The sequence below is a fragment of the Podarcis tiliguerta genome (genome assembly GCF_965153285.1).
Source record: "Podarcis tiliguerta genome assembly, chromosome: 7".
Taxonomy (NCBI): domain Eukaryota; kingdom Metazoa; phylum Chordata; class Lepidosauria; order Squamata; family Lacertidae; genus Podarcis; species Podarcis tiliguerta.
The window spans coordinates 36,696,862-36,713,414 of record NC_139540.1 but is presented as its reverse complement, the minus strand read 5'-3'; the positions used below and the strand labels follow the sequence as shown (position 1 = coordinate 36,713,414).

The 16,553-nt window shown below is 41.2% G+C and overlaps 1 long non-coding RNA gene across 1 annotated transcript in view; it reads right to left on the bottom strand.

Annotated features, from left to right (window-relative positions):
- LOC310681866 overlaps nucleotides 1–16,553 on the bottom strand; it is a 72,319-nt gene that overhangs the window by 16,352 nt on the left and 39,414 nt on the right. Inside the window, exon 2 of the long non-coding RNA XR_014513665.1 lies at nucleotides 1,285–1,320. This is a non-coding gene — a long non-coding RNA (uncharacterized lncRNA). The remainder of the gene's footprint in view (nucleotides 1–1,284; nucleotides 1,321–16,553) is intronic.

Sequence of the window (16,553 nt, the reverse complement as noted above, 5' to 3'; positions counted from 1 at the left end):
CAGCTCCTCCAACCTTCAGGTGGAAATAAGATGTGGACCTTTTCCCAGTCAGCCAGGGCAAGGCTTTACAATGGAACAGGTGGGTCATCCTGGAATCAACCGACTAGACAGTCCTTTTCGAAAGCCGAAATGTCACAAATGGAGCTGATTGTGTAAGATTGTTCTTGCTTAGAGATACCCCTCTGCCAGCTGTTCATTTTATACTATTTTCAGCAAATCAGGTTTACAGAGATGCAAACCACTTCATATGCTATCCTGCAATATGGAGGTCACTCCAGGCAACATAGTGATGTCAGCATATGAAGCCAGAGTTCAGTAAAACAATAGACAAATCTTAATCATGGCATATTCAGTGACATGTGACCATTATATTTAGATCACGGACAATGTCTTATACCACTTCTACCCCCTAAATGATGTCTTGCTTCATTTCCTCATTGACTGTGTTGTTTGGGCTCTCTCTTTTCAGTGACCCACTGCTAATGTCATCCATGGTTGTCTATATCTCATCACATCAGCTGGGGTTTGTCCTTCCCCATGCAAGCCCTGATCCACTGATCATTTTGTCACATTGTGTGGACAAATAGCATTTGCTGGACACAACATGACAACCTTACAGAAGGGGTGAGGTACCTATAGGTACCTTCAGGTGCTCTTTTATTCCTCCCATCAGTCCAAAATGGCATGGCCAATATTAAGAGGTGAGCCCAACGACATCTGGAGTGCTACAGATTCCCACTTCCTGCTTTACAGCCTGACCTTTGTAAACCAAACTCCTGGCTTCTGTAAAGACCTAGATCTGCAGATCAATATACTACCAGATGGAGTTCCTGCTTCTAGCTGTAACCTGCAGTTGCAATAGTAATTTAATGGGCTTCCCAGCCCACTATTGTTTTTAACTGAAAGACCGAGGAATAAGGGGTGGGAAACACTTCAGTGCTTTGCAACATATTGAGACCAGTTGATTAAGTTTTTGATTAAATCCTTCTTGCCTGAGCTGTTTAAAGTTGTACTGGAATGAATCCTATTCTCTAGACTAGGGGTGGGTGTGTGTGTGTCTTTGTTTCTGACAGTTAAATTCAGGACTTTGTTATTAATTTTGTTAAAAGTAGCTAGGAATATCACATTAGTCAACTGCAGTTAGGTAAAGCCAAACCAATATCAATGTGACTGATTTTAATTGGATCGGTTAAGCATAAATAATCAGAAGCACATCCCACAGCTTTTTGTGTTAGCATTGATTTTCTGCAATGCAAAATAATGAACTGTTGTACTGTTACTTACTATTCCATAAATTGGCACTCAGAGGGGGATTGATTCCTGAAAAATAGAGAAACTCGCTGAAGAAGAAGCCTGTTGCGCACAGAGATTAGTCAGTGTCTTACTTGAAAACTTACCAGCTCATGGCTCAGTTACTACGGCTTACCTATTAGAATAAATGATAGAATCATCACATATAGAGCTAGTCCACAAAGGGCATCAGCATGTAGAGTATTTCCACATAGCCTGTGTTCTGATGTTCTTCAGATGAAAAAGAATTGCCTTTCATGACACCTACTTATTACCTAGATCCCAGGTTTTGCGGAGAGGGCTTGTTGGTTAAAAGATGACCCTTGTTGTCATCATGGCTATTGGCAAAAAGATTGTGTAAATATAGTAAGGTGAAAACATGCTTAGCATCTTCCCAAGACCATTGGGTTGGGAAACTGTGGTTCTCCAGACATTGTGGATGCAACTCTAATCATCCCTGACCATTGGCCATGCTGGTTGGGGTTGGAGGGAGATGAAGTTCAATAACATATGGAGAACCACGAGTTCCCCTTACCTATCACACAAGAGCAACCAAGACTTGCTTCTGAATGTAAGAAATGTACCTCTGGAGATGGGTGACAGCTCAATGGCAGAGCATAAGCGTTGCTTTCAAAAGGTCCCAGGTTTAGTCCCTAGTATCTCCATGCAGAGCTGAGAAAGAACACTGTTTGAAAACTGGGAGGGTTCTTGTCAATCTGTATAGACCTGAACTAGATGGATCAATGGGCAGATTTGGTGTAAGGCATGGTATATGTACAGTTAACAAGGAACTGCAATCAGTCGTGGCTCCTGGATGACCATCATGCTTAGGTTTACAAATGTATAGTTGTCACATTATATTTTTAGACGTGCACATACAAAGTTTTAAATATACACTTCAAGATGCAATGTGTGAAGTAGCCAGCCCCTATATGCAACCATATGAGCGAGAGTTACTAATTTCACAAAATTAGCAATGGTCTTCTTTATGCCAAAAAGAAGAAGAAAAATGATATAAGATCACTTCATTGGATGGTTCATAGGTATACAGCATGAAAACTTCCTGAATAAGATTTTTAACAGTCTCACTGCTATACATATTTTCTCAAGGAAAATAACAAAAATGATTACAATATGAAACAGTCTTCCAATAAACATCAAAATTTCTGTATTATCATACAAGGCACAAAAATCTACTGTACTATAGTCATTGGCCCCTTCCTGTTTAGTCTCCCATCTTGCATGTTTTGAGGTTCAGTGCAAGTGCTGCAGCATTTGTAGGATCCCAAGCACATATAAATAGCCTATGTTGAATCAGGGGCGTAGGAAGGGGGGGGGCGGTCCGCACTGGGTGCCATCATGGAGAGGGGTGACAAATTATCAAGGAACAATTACTGCCCTACTAGGGTGGTTCATAAAAATCTTTTTTTAAAAAATGCCTGCTCCAAAGGTCTTATCTTACTACACTGGGGATTATATAGCTATATGTGAAATTTCATGCATATTAGTTAATATCTTGACCCTCCTCCACGAAAATAGCTATGCTTTTGCAGAAAAATATTCCTAGACACAAGACTTTTATTTTTTAAGCCCTTTCAGTCTCCCATCTCGAGACTAAGTACAGCAAACTGTACATTCCCACCCCTCTCCCCAAGGCTGGATTATTTACTTCTGTGTGCTTGTGTATCTGTGTCTCCCTTATATCTGTTAGGGACTATTCTCTCACCTTTCCTTTGATAACGATGCTACTGATTACTTCTGCCGTTTTAATTTTAGAGAAAGTATTTAATTTTAAAAGGATCTGTACTATAGAATAACTGTGGTAACAAACAGTGGTAAATATTTTGGGGAGGGTGGTCCCAGAGCCCTAACACCACCATCCCAAAGAGGATAAAATGGGCGGACTTTGGTACTCTTTTGTCCTGTCCTCCCCCAGTGTCTTTCTCTCTATCTGAGCTGGCTCCCTGCCTGTTACATTACATGTGGGGAAACCCGTGTGGGGTTCCTCTCTGTGTAAAGTCTTCAAGCTGTTCCTGCGCGCACCTGACAAATCTGCCCCATTTACAAAATTTGTCTTTCCCCCCACCTCCAGTCTCTGTTGTTGTGTGTCCTGGCTGAGGGGAAAAACAGAAGACGGGTGGCCATTGGTCAGGGATAGTCTAGTTGAGATTGCCTGCATTGCCCCAGGGGTTTCGCTAGATGACCCTCAGGGATCCCTTCCAACTCTACAGTTCTCTGGTACAGGCTTGAGCACAGTTTTAGGCACAAGTTGGATGCAAATGGTGCATAGGATTGCAGCCGATTTTAATCACTGTTGGCTTGGGAATAAGTCCCACTGCTCATGATGAGACTAGATTGCTGCTGTGCAGTCCTGTTTTTTAAATAAATGTTTTCAGATAATACAGAGCATGGTGAAATCACAATGAATTAAACCTCCCCTTCAGTAGTTTCAAGCACTCCTACAGGTTCCACATAATATCTGTACTGCATTGTTTACTGTAACAGCACCTGCACTTTGGAATTCCCCCGCCTATTGCAACAAACCACGTGCCTTTGCTAGACTCTTTTCGGGCACCTGCTAAAAGCATTCTTCTTTAGGTAAGCATACCTAGATGCTTAGGAAGTTGAAGTAATTTTAATTTTGATATTTTAGCTTTTGTATGTTTTAAGGTAATATTGTTAAATGCTCTTGATTTTACTGCTGTGGTGTGTTTTTTTTGGGGGGGGGCGGTTGTTTTGGTAAACCACTTTGCAGGTTTTTTAAAATAAATTTTATTAAATAAACAATAAATATAAATAAAATAACACAAGCCAAAACACAATCCATCCTGTAGATTTAAGTATCTGTCCATAGTCACCTGCTTGTTATCAGAGGCCCAGAATCCACATTCATTTGTAAGAAAATATGAAGTAATGTAAAACCACTTTTGCAGGGGGGGGGGGGGGATATCAATGGGGAGGTAGTGTCAAGAAATTTTCCACACTGGGTACCACCTGACCTTCCTACGCCTCTGCGCTGAATGAGTTTGCATGCAGAGAGTATCCTGCTAGTAGAGCATGCTGCTGCTATCCTCATTTCCTACTGCTGATGTGCATTCAGTTTACTCACGCTGAACAGATACTGAGTGGCAGAAGGGAAGGAATTGTATGGTTAAGTAAAGTGATGCATTTCCCATCACAGTACTTTGATCTATTGTACAAAATGTAGGTCTTTACAAAGGTGAAATAGCATGTCCACTATTCCTCCAGCTTCAAAAGACAAATCTGCTGCCAAAAGTTATCAGTGCGGAAGGTGAAAAGTGAGGAATTGCCTGAGTATCAGAACTGGCAAGAAAAGTCATACAGAAGCCCATAATTTGGGTTTAGATCCTATACATACTTATCTAAGAGTAAGTCCCAATGACCTTACACAGGCATAGGCAAACTCGGCCCTCCAAATGTTTTGGGACTACAACTCACATCATCCCTGACCACTGGTCCTGTTAGCTAGGGATGATGGGAGTTGTAGTCCCAAAACCGCTGAAGGGCCAACTTTGCCTATGCCTGACCTTACATCTACTTCTGAATAAGACATGCATAGGTTGCACCAGAGCCACCCTGAGTCATTTCGGCACTTGAGCCATACCCCATATGCTGTTCCCCTCCCTGCCAATGAAAAAGAGGTGAGGGAATATCTACATTAAAAACAGGGGATGGTGGGAAAGATTGACATTGGGATCTGCTGCCCCTGTGGGACCTACTGCCTGAAGCAGTTGTCTCACCTTGCCTCATGGATGGGTTGCATTGTAAGAGCATATTAAAGGAGTTTAGCAAAGGTTTCCATTTGGGATCCTAGTTCCATTTGTCAGTCCCTCATGGTCAAAATAAACAGTGAAACAAGAAGTATGAAAATCCCTTCAGAACAGAAGAACATTAAATGAGCCTGCTGGATCAGTGGCTGACCAGATGCCCATGAGAAGCCTGGAAGCTGTACGCGAGAGCAACAACATTCGGCCTTTGGGAAAAGCACATTCTTAAGGAAGCTGGATTTTGGCCCTGTCTGGTATGAAATTAGGATGATCGTTTTCTTTATCATTGTTTTGCTACCAATCCTACTGGTTCATATGACAAAAGCCACCACAAAATGCTTTGGAAAATGTATTTTAAAAAGGAAGGAAGGTAGATAAAAATCCATTTTTTGGACCAGTGCCCCCCCCCCCCAGAACTTGATGGAACTCAGTTCCAGCACCTTTGAGGTGGACACCATTGCCATTCTAAGAGAACAAGGGAGGCATTCATGGTGAGTTCTGGCACCTCTTTTTTTAGAAAAATAGCACTGCTTGGGACTAAGCAAAATGTCACAAAATAGCAGGCAAGCTTCTGAGGTCTGAGGGAGAAATTTTAAAACCATCAAGCCATAAAATGGTAAATAATAATAATAATAATAATAATAATATATTATTTATACCCCACCCATCTGGGGGCGTTTCCCCAGCCACTCTGGGCGGCTTCCAATAAAACACTAAAATACAATAACCTATTAAACATTAAAAGCTTCCCTAAACAGGGCTGCCTTCAGATGTCTTCTAAAAGTTTGGTAGTTATTTTTCTCTTTGACATCTGGTGGGAGGGCGCTCCACAGGGCAGGTGCCACTACTGAGAAGGCCCTCTGCCTGGTTCCCTGTAACTTGGCTTCTCGCAGCGAGGGAACTGCCAGAAGGCCCTCGGCACTGGACCTCAGTGTCCGGCCAGAACGATGAAGGTGGAGACGTTCCTTCAAGTATACTGAAGGTATATTTGCCAGGTATACTGGTAAATGGCAGCAACTCACGGTCAAACCTTGATGCAGTCCTCAGATTATGGACCAAAAGCTTGAATTTTATTGGCATTTAGAAGGCAAGCTGGAATAGACTCTTTTTGGTAAATGGAGATATCAGGTTACTCCTAGTCTTCTGGGATGAAGAAGCAGTGTCTCATGCCTAGTTTTAAACATTAAGTCCAGCTGTTACCCAGATCTAGCTCAGTGGTAAAGCATCTGTCTTCTGTGCATAAGATCAGCATCTCCAGGTAGCACTCCAGGGAAAAAATCGTACCCGAAACCCTGGAGAACCACAGCAGTCATTGTAGGCAATACTGAACTAGGCGGACCAGTTGTCTGACTCAGTATAAAGCAGCTTCCTATGTTCCTAAAAAGAGAAACATGGCAGTATTGTTATTAGCATAGCCTGAGATGAATCTTGAATGGTGTAAAAAAGTCAACTGAAGCCAGATTGTGTGCTATTATTTAGAGGTTGGTGAGCATGTAATCCTCACAGAATGAGGGGAATCCCAGGGCAGAACTTCATGAATGGGGGAAGTCTGATGAAATGATATACTTCTTTTCTAAGATCATACTGACTGTGATCCAAATTATTGTGTGAAACAATAACTTTCTTTCAGTACTTACTCATTACGTAATGATTGTCTTAGTTCTTTTTGAAGTAGCCATGATATGAAGGCTGTTTGTTACCCTTCCTTTTGCAGGAAGGGTAGCAGATGGCTTGTGAAAGGAATGAAACTCCACTTGTGTCCTCCCGGGACTTGTTCAACTCATCATTCTGTATAAATAGTCAGACTGTGTTTACTTGACAGTGAAGAAATGCCTATTTTCATAACCCTTCTGTGAGCTGAAGAAAACATAAATGTCAACAAAGGTTGGAATAATTCAGAAGCAACTCTAGCCAATAGCTGGATAGCATACATAGTAAATAATACAAAACGCCAATATAAGATCTGATTGCCATATTGATGGAGCACAGTGCCATCTTTTTTAAAGTCAGATTGTAAATTGCATTGTTACTTTTTCAACAATAACAAATCCCACATCTGACACATACCAGTCTCATCCCCTTTGAGATAAGAATACTTGCGTGTCAATTTTGTGTTCTCACTCTCTCTGGCGCTTGACAACAACGTTTAGACCTAATAAATTGGAAGCTGGTGCAAAATTGTATAATGAAGTAAGCAATTACAATTTGTTCCTTATCAAATGTTATTCATCCTCAGATCTTAAACATCCTTCAAGTCAAACACTGACGCATTGAGAGCAGTTCAGAATGAAACACAATTTTAACACTTTTAACTATCTGAGAAATATCTGCATGAAGGCACTTTATTCCTTGGAAGAAGCAAATTGGTATTTGGATTAAAATATGCTGCAGTAGAATTTTTATGCAATAACCCTCTAGATACTTGAAGGCACTGGCGGTATAGGCATTGAGCTAATATCAATATCCCCCTTATATTATTTTTCACAAGTAACAAGTAAAACAGAAAATATTAGATACTTTGAAAACTTCTAGAAATTACAAACAGAAGTTTTACTTTTACTGAGTCTCTTTGACATGTTAGTCCAGGCTAGAGAATTGTAAACCTGAGATAAGTTCTTGTTCCACACTATCTAGTTTCCACAACAGTCGGGTTCTCTCACATTGGTGCCTGTATCCCCTGAGGAACTGACCCCCTCCACATGTCAAATTTGGCCAACAAGGCTAAACCTGATAAGGTTCCGATACATGGAGCCCCAAAGGTTTCTCTCTGACTGCTTTAAAGCCTTCCATTCCTCAAAGGTAAAGGTAAAGGGAGCCCTGACCATTAGGTCCAGTCGTGACCGACTCTGGGGTTACGGCGCTCATCTCTCTTTATTGGCCGAGGGAGCCAGCATAGAGCTTCCGGGTCATGTGGCCGGCATAATGAAGCCACTTCTGGTGAACCAGAGCAGTGCACGGAAATGCTGTTTACCTTCCCACTGGAGTGGTACCTATTTATCTACTTGCACTTTGGCGTGCTTTCGAACTGTTAGGTGGGCAGGAGCAGGGACCGAGCAACGGGAGCTCTCCCCGTCACGGGTATTCGAACTGCCGACCTCCAGATTGGCAAGCCCTAGGCTCTGTGGTTTAGACCACAGCGCCACCCGCATCCCTATTCCATTCCTCAAGGAGCCTCCCAAAAAGAGCCTTGAGTCCACTCTTAAGATTTCATTCTAGGAAGCTGTTCATTTGGAGCTTGCCTTGCCCTTTCATGCCTTCTGAGCAATCTGTGAAGGTCAGAAGTGAACATTTTACATTTAATCAGAGATCTTTTTCCTTCCATAAAAAACATCCCCAGATATCTTATTTCTGAAGGACCTCACAAGCTTACTCAGATTCAATTTTGGTAACAACTCTTTATGTCAATTGTTAAGAAGTATGCATCCCTACATTTATCCAGTTTTGTTCACACTGTGAAGAAGCAGCTTGTAGATTGGCTACTCGCTCACAAGAATTGACATGCATCTCGGTGCAGGGTGGTAAGCAGGAGCTGATGAGAAGTCACAAACTTCTGACCTCCTTCCAAAGACTTATAAACCTCATAGGTAGTCATGGAAGATGAGGGAGATAGAGGAGCAGTCTGAAAAAGGCAGAAGCTGGCTGGGGGAGGGGGACAGTGGATAAAGAGTAGTAGGTGGGGTTTTTGACCTCCCCCACCCCATCTGTAGCCTCGATCCAAATTCTTCTTGGAGGCAAATTTTAATCCCTAATTCCCAAAAACAGAATGTTAGGAGAAGCTTTCACACATCACTGGGGCTGTGTTCTAATTCTGAACAGAGCTTCTCAAGTGTGTATTGTAGAAGGGACAGGGACACCATCTGGAGGGGCAAGTCCTCTAAAATTTTCAAGGAGGGGGGTGGGGCCCCTCAATATTCTGTGGCCTATAGTGGACCCTGGCAGGCCTTCCCACATCTGTGCCAGGATTCTGGTAGGGGCAAAAGGGTCCAGGAATCACTCGGAACGCTACAACTACCTTCTTTGTGGCGGCAAGAAGAAGGTATTGCAAGAACAAGAAGCAGCTTCTGCAGTTGGCCATGATGAAAGGAAGCCCTGACTCCCAAAGCTGGAACACAAGAAGAGCCCTGATTGATGAGAGGAAAGACCCGTCCCCCAGTTCAACATCCTGTTCATACAGTGCCCCTAGGCAGCCTGCAAGCAGAGCATGAACACAGCAGCACTTCCCCCATTGGCGATTCTCAGCAAATGGTATTCAAAGACATCCTGCTTCTGACACCAGAGGCCTGAACCTGGTTACCATGTCTAGTAAAGCCTTATCCTCCATGAATTTATCTAAACTGCTTTTTAAAACCATCCAAGTTGGTGGGCATCACTACATCCTAGGTTATCTATGTGCTGTGTGAATATGCACTTCTTTGTCTGTCCTGGATCTTTTTGACATTCATCTTCAGTTGATGGAGCTGGGTTCTAGTATTAGGTTACTGTCATCATTTTGCTAGCCTATCCCTCAAAAATGGAAAAAGTGCCTCTCCACTTCACAGGGAGTGGATGGGGCTGCAAAAGTGCAGAGGCATTTTTGGCCCGCTGCCCACTAGCCACATGTACTCCAATCCTTAGCTGATGCTACATGGCAGTTTTAGTTTTGGAAGAGGAATGCAAAATAACTGCAATAAAGGCTATGTGTTTCAGCATTTTCCGTTTTCCTCTGGAACTAGTCTGCAGCATCAGTTACATTTGCTTTTGCTGCTGTACAACTTACATAAATTACTGTCTCGGTGCTCAGAGTGGGTGGTATGACACTAACTGCACTGAGTGGGTTGTTTGGAGAGTTTCATATTTGACATTTACAGTTTTTGAAATCAGTTGCTGGCCTGTTTTCAGGTGGAAGTTTAAGTGTTTTCTTCAGATCAAACCGAAGGAAAAAACGGACATTTAACTTAAGAAATTCAGCATCCCTCCTGGCTTTCTCTTTTCAATGTGCACCTGTCCACAGGTATCCCACTGATCTACGGTACTTTTTCATACTCATTTTGTGTCTGTAGAAAGCAAGTGATGACTACCAATGTTATTCAAATTGGTAAGTGGGAAAGTGTGACTCACCACCATGAGTAAGAAATGACTCACACCTTCATGCACTAGGACATCTTACAGCACAAGCCAATGCATATTAACTCAGAAGTAAGCTCCACTGAGTACTTTGGGACATGTATACAGGAATCTAACCTCAATTTCTGTAATAATTTAATAATAATAATAATAATTTATTATTTATACCCTGCCCATCTGGTTGGGTTTCCCCAGCCACTCTGGGCAGCTTCCAGCATATATAAACACAAAGTAAAACATTAAACCTAAAATAGCTTCCCTATACTGAGCTGCCTTCAGATGTTTCCTAAATGTTATATAATTACTCATCTCCTTAACATCTGATGGGAGGGCATTCCACAAGGTGGGCACCACTACCAAGAAGGCCCTCCTCCTGATTCAGTACATATTTTAAAGGAGGAGGGATACCCTCCACACCATAAATGAGCACAGATGTGAGGGGAAAATATATCTCAAGATCCATAGGACATTAAGTTTGAAATTATTTAATTGTTCATTTTTCTCTGAAAGTGTTTAGGCTAAGAGAAAAATACTCATAGCAATTGTGAATATTTGCATCTGGTTGATGATAATAAGTTGGGTGGCCTGATATATGAAATATTAGCTTAAGTTTCATTAGGGCAAACTGAGAGTTGCTTCATTACATCTGAATTGTTATTCAAACAGAGCAGGGATAGGAAACCTGTAGACTGCAACCATCATCAGTCAGCATGACCAGTGATCAAGGAAGACGGGAGTTGTAGAGCAGCAAAATCTGGAGAGCTACAGGTTCCCCACCCTGCACTGGAATAAAGAAGGTTGGGACCAAGAGGCTTCCCAGGATAGCTTTGGCAGTGGCCACATGCCAGTGTTAGAAAATGGCTGCGACTGTATGGCAACCATCTCAGTTGTGTAAGGGGAGAGAGTCTGTTCACACACACTGAAGCACTGATGGAAGGTGAAAAAAAAAAGTTAGGCAGAGAAAAGGAAAAATGTTGCTCACATAAGTGCATCTTCACTCACATTGCTCTATAGTGGCACAAATCAGTTGTGGCATCCTTGTCCCAGACAATCTGCTAGAAGACTCTGCAGAAGTGCAGTGTGGTTGCCCCCTTCCATCCCTCAGCTGCTCCTTGACCATGGAGAGCCCTTCTCCCCCCGATTGACACCTAGAAGTAGTGACCTACACACGCCTACACACTGGCTTCCACTAGCCTCTCATATTTGGCTGTCGTGCTATTGGATCACCTGTCCTAAAGACCAGAAAGGTCTACAGAGATGTTTTATACAAAGTGATGAGACAAGGCCCTGCCTGCCCACTCTCATTGTGATGATGTGCAACCTGGTTAAGGATTAGTACTGATACTGATACGTCTTAGCTGGATTTACCAGTGGGATTATGTGAACACCCACAAATGGGCAGTTTGATGCGCAGATTGCATTCTAAATTCACTCTTAAATGTCCACGTACATGCATCCTTATTTGTCTTTAGTTATTCATAATCTTAGAATGACTGTCTTAAAAATGTTAAAAAAATTAAAATCAGCGAGAGTTGCCATAAAGCCCTTGCAACTGTGACATTTATTTTATTAGTAGTGGATTTATTGCTTTATCCATATATTTGTTTTCTCTTGGCTTTGTTTACTGGACTGCTGATTGACTGTGACATGAAATATTCAAGACGGTAGAGACAATACTAGTAAATATTAAGCCATTTCAAAAGAGCTATTCAAACCCCAACTACTCTCAGCAGGCCCAGCTATGTTTTCTCATAGATATTGAAATACACATGAATATGCTTATTATGTTTCAGAGTTAAATCTTCACAAACAAATGGAACGAAGGCCTGAAAAGAAGTGCTGCCACTTAGTGATCAATCTAGAAGGAATGAATGAAGACATTTCATGGCATTCTTTCATTGATGCATTTTGTCTTGACTACAGAGCCATTACTTCAGTCTCTATCTATCAAAGATGAAAGATTTCTGCAGCACATTTTCTGTGTTTATTCAAAACACTAATATGCTTCCTTCAGTAGGTAAATGTGCTTTCCCACATCTAAAATATCTTTTTTTTTTTGGTTGAGGTGACCAGAACTGTACACAGTACTCCAAATGTGGTCCCACCAATATATTTGTATTTCATTATGATATTGGCAGTTTCATTTTCAGTTCCTTTTATACTGATCCCTAACACAGAGTTTGCCTTTTTCACAGCTGCTACACTTCTGTGTCTACATCTTCCATGAGTTATCCACCATCTTGCCTTGCACAGCTAACTCAGCTCCTTATTTCACTGAGAACTTGGAATCAGTTAAAAGAGATTGAGATTGAATCCTGACAAGACAGAAGTACTGTTTGGGGGGGACAGGAGGCAGGCGGGTGTGGAGGACTCCCTGGACCTGAATGGGGTAACTGTGCCCCTGAAGGACCAGGTGTGCAGCCTGGGAGTCATTTTGGACTCACAGCTGTCCATGGAGGCAGAGGTCAATTCTGTGTCCAGGGCAGCTGTTTACCAGCTCCATCTGGTACACAGGCTAAGACCCTATCTGCCGGCACACTGCCTCGCCAGAGTAGTGATGCTCTGGTTATCTCCCGCTTGGACTACTGCAATGCACTCTATGTGGGGGCTACCTTTGAAGGTGACCTGGAAACTACAACTAATCCAGAATGCGGCAGCTAGATTGGTGATTGGAAGCGGCCGCCGAAACCACATAACACCAGTCTTGAAAGACCTACATTGGCTCCCAGTATGTTTCCAAGCACAATTCAAAGTGTTGGTGCTGACCTTTAAAGCCCTAAATGGCCTTGGTCCAGTATATCTGAAGGAGCGTCTCCACCCCCATCGTTCTACCCAGACACTGAGGTCCAGCGCCGAGGGCCTTCTGGCGGTTCCCTCACTGCGAGAAGCCAAGTCACAGGGAACCAGGCAGAGGGCCTTCTTGGTAGTGGCGCCCGCCCTGTGGAACGCCCTCCCACCAGATGTCAAAGACAACAACAACTACCAAACTTTTAGAAGACATCTGAAGGCAGCCTTGTTTAGGGAAGCTTTTAATGTTTGATGTATTACTGTATTTTAATATTTGATTGGAAGCTGCCCAGAGTGGCTGGGGAAGCCCAGCCAGATGAGTGGGGTATAAATAATAAATTATGAATATTATTATTATTATAGAGCAGAACAAAAATTGGAGTACAAATGGTTTTAGATAAGCAGCAAAGACATTTTTATGTCAATGAGCTTTTCTGATCCAAGTATTTTACCAGGATTAAAAACTGCTGCTGTTTTGATTTTGGATATATTTTACACTGCTGTTTTAGTTTGCTTTACATCTGTTCAAATATATTTATTATAACTTTATGTTTATGCACACTACATTGTATGTGATTTCATAATTATGAGCCAATGCAAATACATTGCAGAAAGGCAAGATATAACAATAATACTTTTTGTGCCCTCCTGCATACTCTGGTTTCAAGTGTGAACGTTGGTGCTCTTATTGCCCTATGGAACCATGGTGATGTATACATTCAGAGTCAGTGGTGAATGATTGTCCAACAAATATTTGATAAAAAGCAGACCTACATCTCCTGCTCCATGTGAAATATTACGATCCCTAATATTTAACTTTAAATAACAGGTCCCAGGGCTACAGAGGAACCATGTCTAGCCACCTGGGATGTTGATATCCTAGTGGGAAAATTAGATATATGATTGATGAGCCACCGATGGGCAAACATTTCTGGCCAATCACATCTTTCCCTTGGCCACAACACATACTTTTCAGACTCTGTTCACCTCTTTTCAAGGATGCCCCATACCTCGCTTCATCCTATGACCCAGTCCTTAGCCATTTTTGCTGTACACAAAACTCCAGACACTACTGCACCAGAGGAAACAAATAGGTGCCATAACAAATCTCACATTAGATACCCTCAGAGTTACCACCCATGTTTACAGGCAAAGGTATAAGCATCTAGTCATACCCACAAGCTGTCCTGTTTCTTGCAAGTTTTAAATTACTAACAATAGTTCATGATGCTTCATGTTGCTCCAGTCGTCTGTTAATGTTGATTGATTTTTGTAATAGTATTAATGTATCAGTTTGAAATTGTAAGGGTGGAAACTATAAAACTTGCTCAACTGTGGTGCGTTAATGTAAGAGTGCTGTGGAATGTCTATGAGTTTAGATAGTATAATATTATAAAACAATTTTCAAGATTGTTCCATCTCTATCTCTAAATTTAATGTGCCATTATTTGACACCAGCTTAATTTTCTGAAGTAGATTCATTGTGGCCTGTTAGCTGGAAAGTCAATTGCTTCTGAATGATTTTCATTGCAATATCAGGCCCATTACACATGGCAACAGATAGTGGTTTGTTTTCTTATTTATTCCATCTATCCTTGCCTAGAGGTGGTAATGAACTAAAGCAGAAAGAAATAAGCTGGGTTGGTGGCTTTCAGATCCAGGAATTAGGTAGACGGTGTGCAATCTCCTATTTCCCATGAAGCTTGGGCCTAAAAGAAGCCCAAAGTGTTGTAGTTTCTTCCTGTAAGGAAAGCCATGGAGTCCCTTGATCCTTTTACTTAATTTTTAAAATACATTTTTCAGTTCTGATATCCCTATTGGGAAGGGATGAACATGACACTACTCAGTAGTTGAAATGTGCCATTTCCTAGAATTAAATAATTACAGTATGAAATTTAGAATCTTGTTTTCAATAAGTAGAAGTGAGAAGAACACAGTAAATAACTGGGTATCAATTGGAATACCGTAAATGAGGAATTACAAAATATCAAAGAATTAAAAAGGGATTCAGACACTGGGAATAAGCCTTAAAAGGAAGCTGCCTTAAACCAGATCAGACGTTTTGTTCATCTCCATAATCTCAGAAACAATATAATTCCAGATGTTAAAAACTTCCCAAAAGTCCATATATCAACAGGCAACAAATATTAAAATGGCATCAATTATATGTCCTTATATTGACGGTTATATTAGGATACATAAGAACCAGTCCCAAAATCTTTCCTTATCAATGCTCTTTTCTTGGACAGCAACAGAAACCTAAGCAGAAGAAATGTGTTATCTGAACACCTTTTTACCAATTTGCCTCTGCATTACAGATTAATTTTTATTCTTCAGATGTCTGGAGGAGTATATTGGATAAACACCTTCTGCTTCTTTAAGTTGTAATGTAAAGGATACCTATAAAAACTCTAACCTTACAAAGCATTCTCTAAGCAATCCTAGACCAAATGATATCCCTGGAGAAAACTTGTTTGCCTTGCAACCTTATTCCAAGAGCTTATTTATTCCACTTGCATCAGTGTTATCCATCAACAGCGATACTGAGAGTCTCTGGATCTGGCAATGACTCAAGGGCACAGAGTCATTTTTCTAATCAATGCTCTCTCAAGAAACCATTTAGTACCCATGTCTAGACAGACAGTAGAAATCAAGTTTGCTTTGCTCTGTTTAAGAGGCAATGGCTTCACTGGAAAGCTGCTAACAGATTTCCTCGGTGTCACAGAGAAGTCAGCATGGTACTAAATAAGTTTAGTGACAGGGTGAGTTTTGCAGAAGCATCATTTTGGAAGATGGTATATGTTATGCTCATCAACATGACCAATTTACCCAGCTGCTAGTATAAACAATAGGAAAGAGTTTATTCTCACAATCCTGTGTTCCATTAAAGGACAACTTCATTCATCCAAATAAAGGGAATAGGAATGGTCTCTAAAAGATTCACATAATCAATTTTTTTTCCCTTTAAGAATTGCTGCTTAACTAGCATAATGTTATATGGATCTGAACAGATCCATATATAGTCAGACAAGAGAACTGGTAGAATAAATAATCAAGTATAAAGTCAGTACCTAGGATTATTCCTTGTTCAGGAACATTGAAGGTGCACATAGCATGTGCATGAGCATGCAGATATTTATGTGGGTCGAGTTTGCTTTATCTATGGGCTTGTACATTATGCTTTTAAACCAGATAATCACCTTCTGAATTTATACATTCCTACCCAGAATGATCATTTGTTTTACATGTTATATACATTGACTCCTGAGTCCTTTAATGAATTTTAGCCCCTCTAGGTATGTATCAAATCCTTTAAACATTTTAACAACTGAGGAGAAGCATTACCAGTGAAGAGATGTGTCTCACTAGCGAACACAAATGAGAAAATCTCTACCTGCTGGCAGCCTTGTTGCCTTACGGAAGAAGGAACCTCCATACTTTTATCCGTGTGCCATCCTACACATGATGCTATATTGTGACTGTGGTATACCTGTTTACCACCATTACACTGACATTTTACTGATGTATTGTGACATGCTTCAATAAAGTTAATGTTCATGTTGCCTTACAAAATATAAAGTGTCA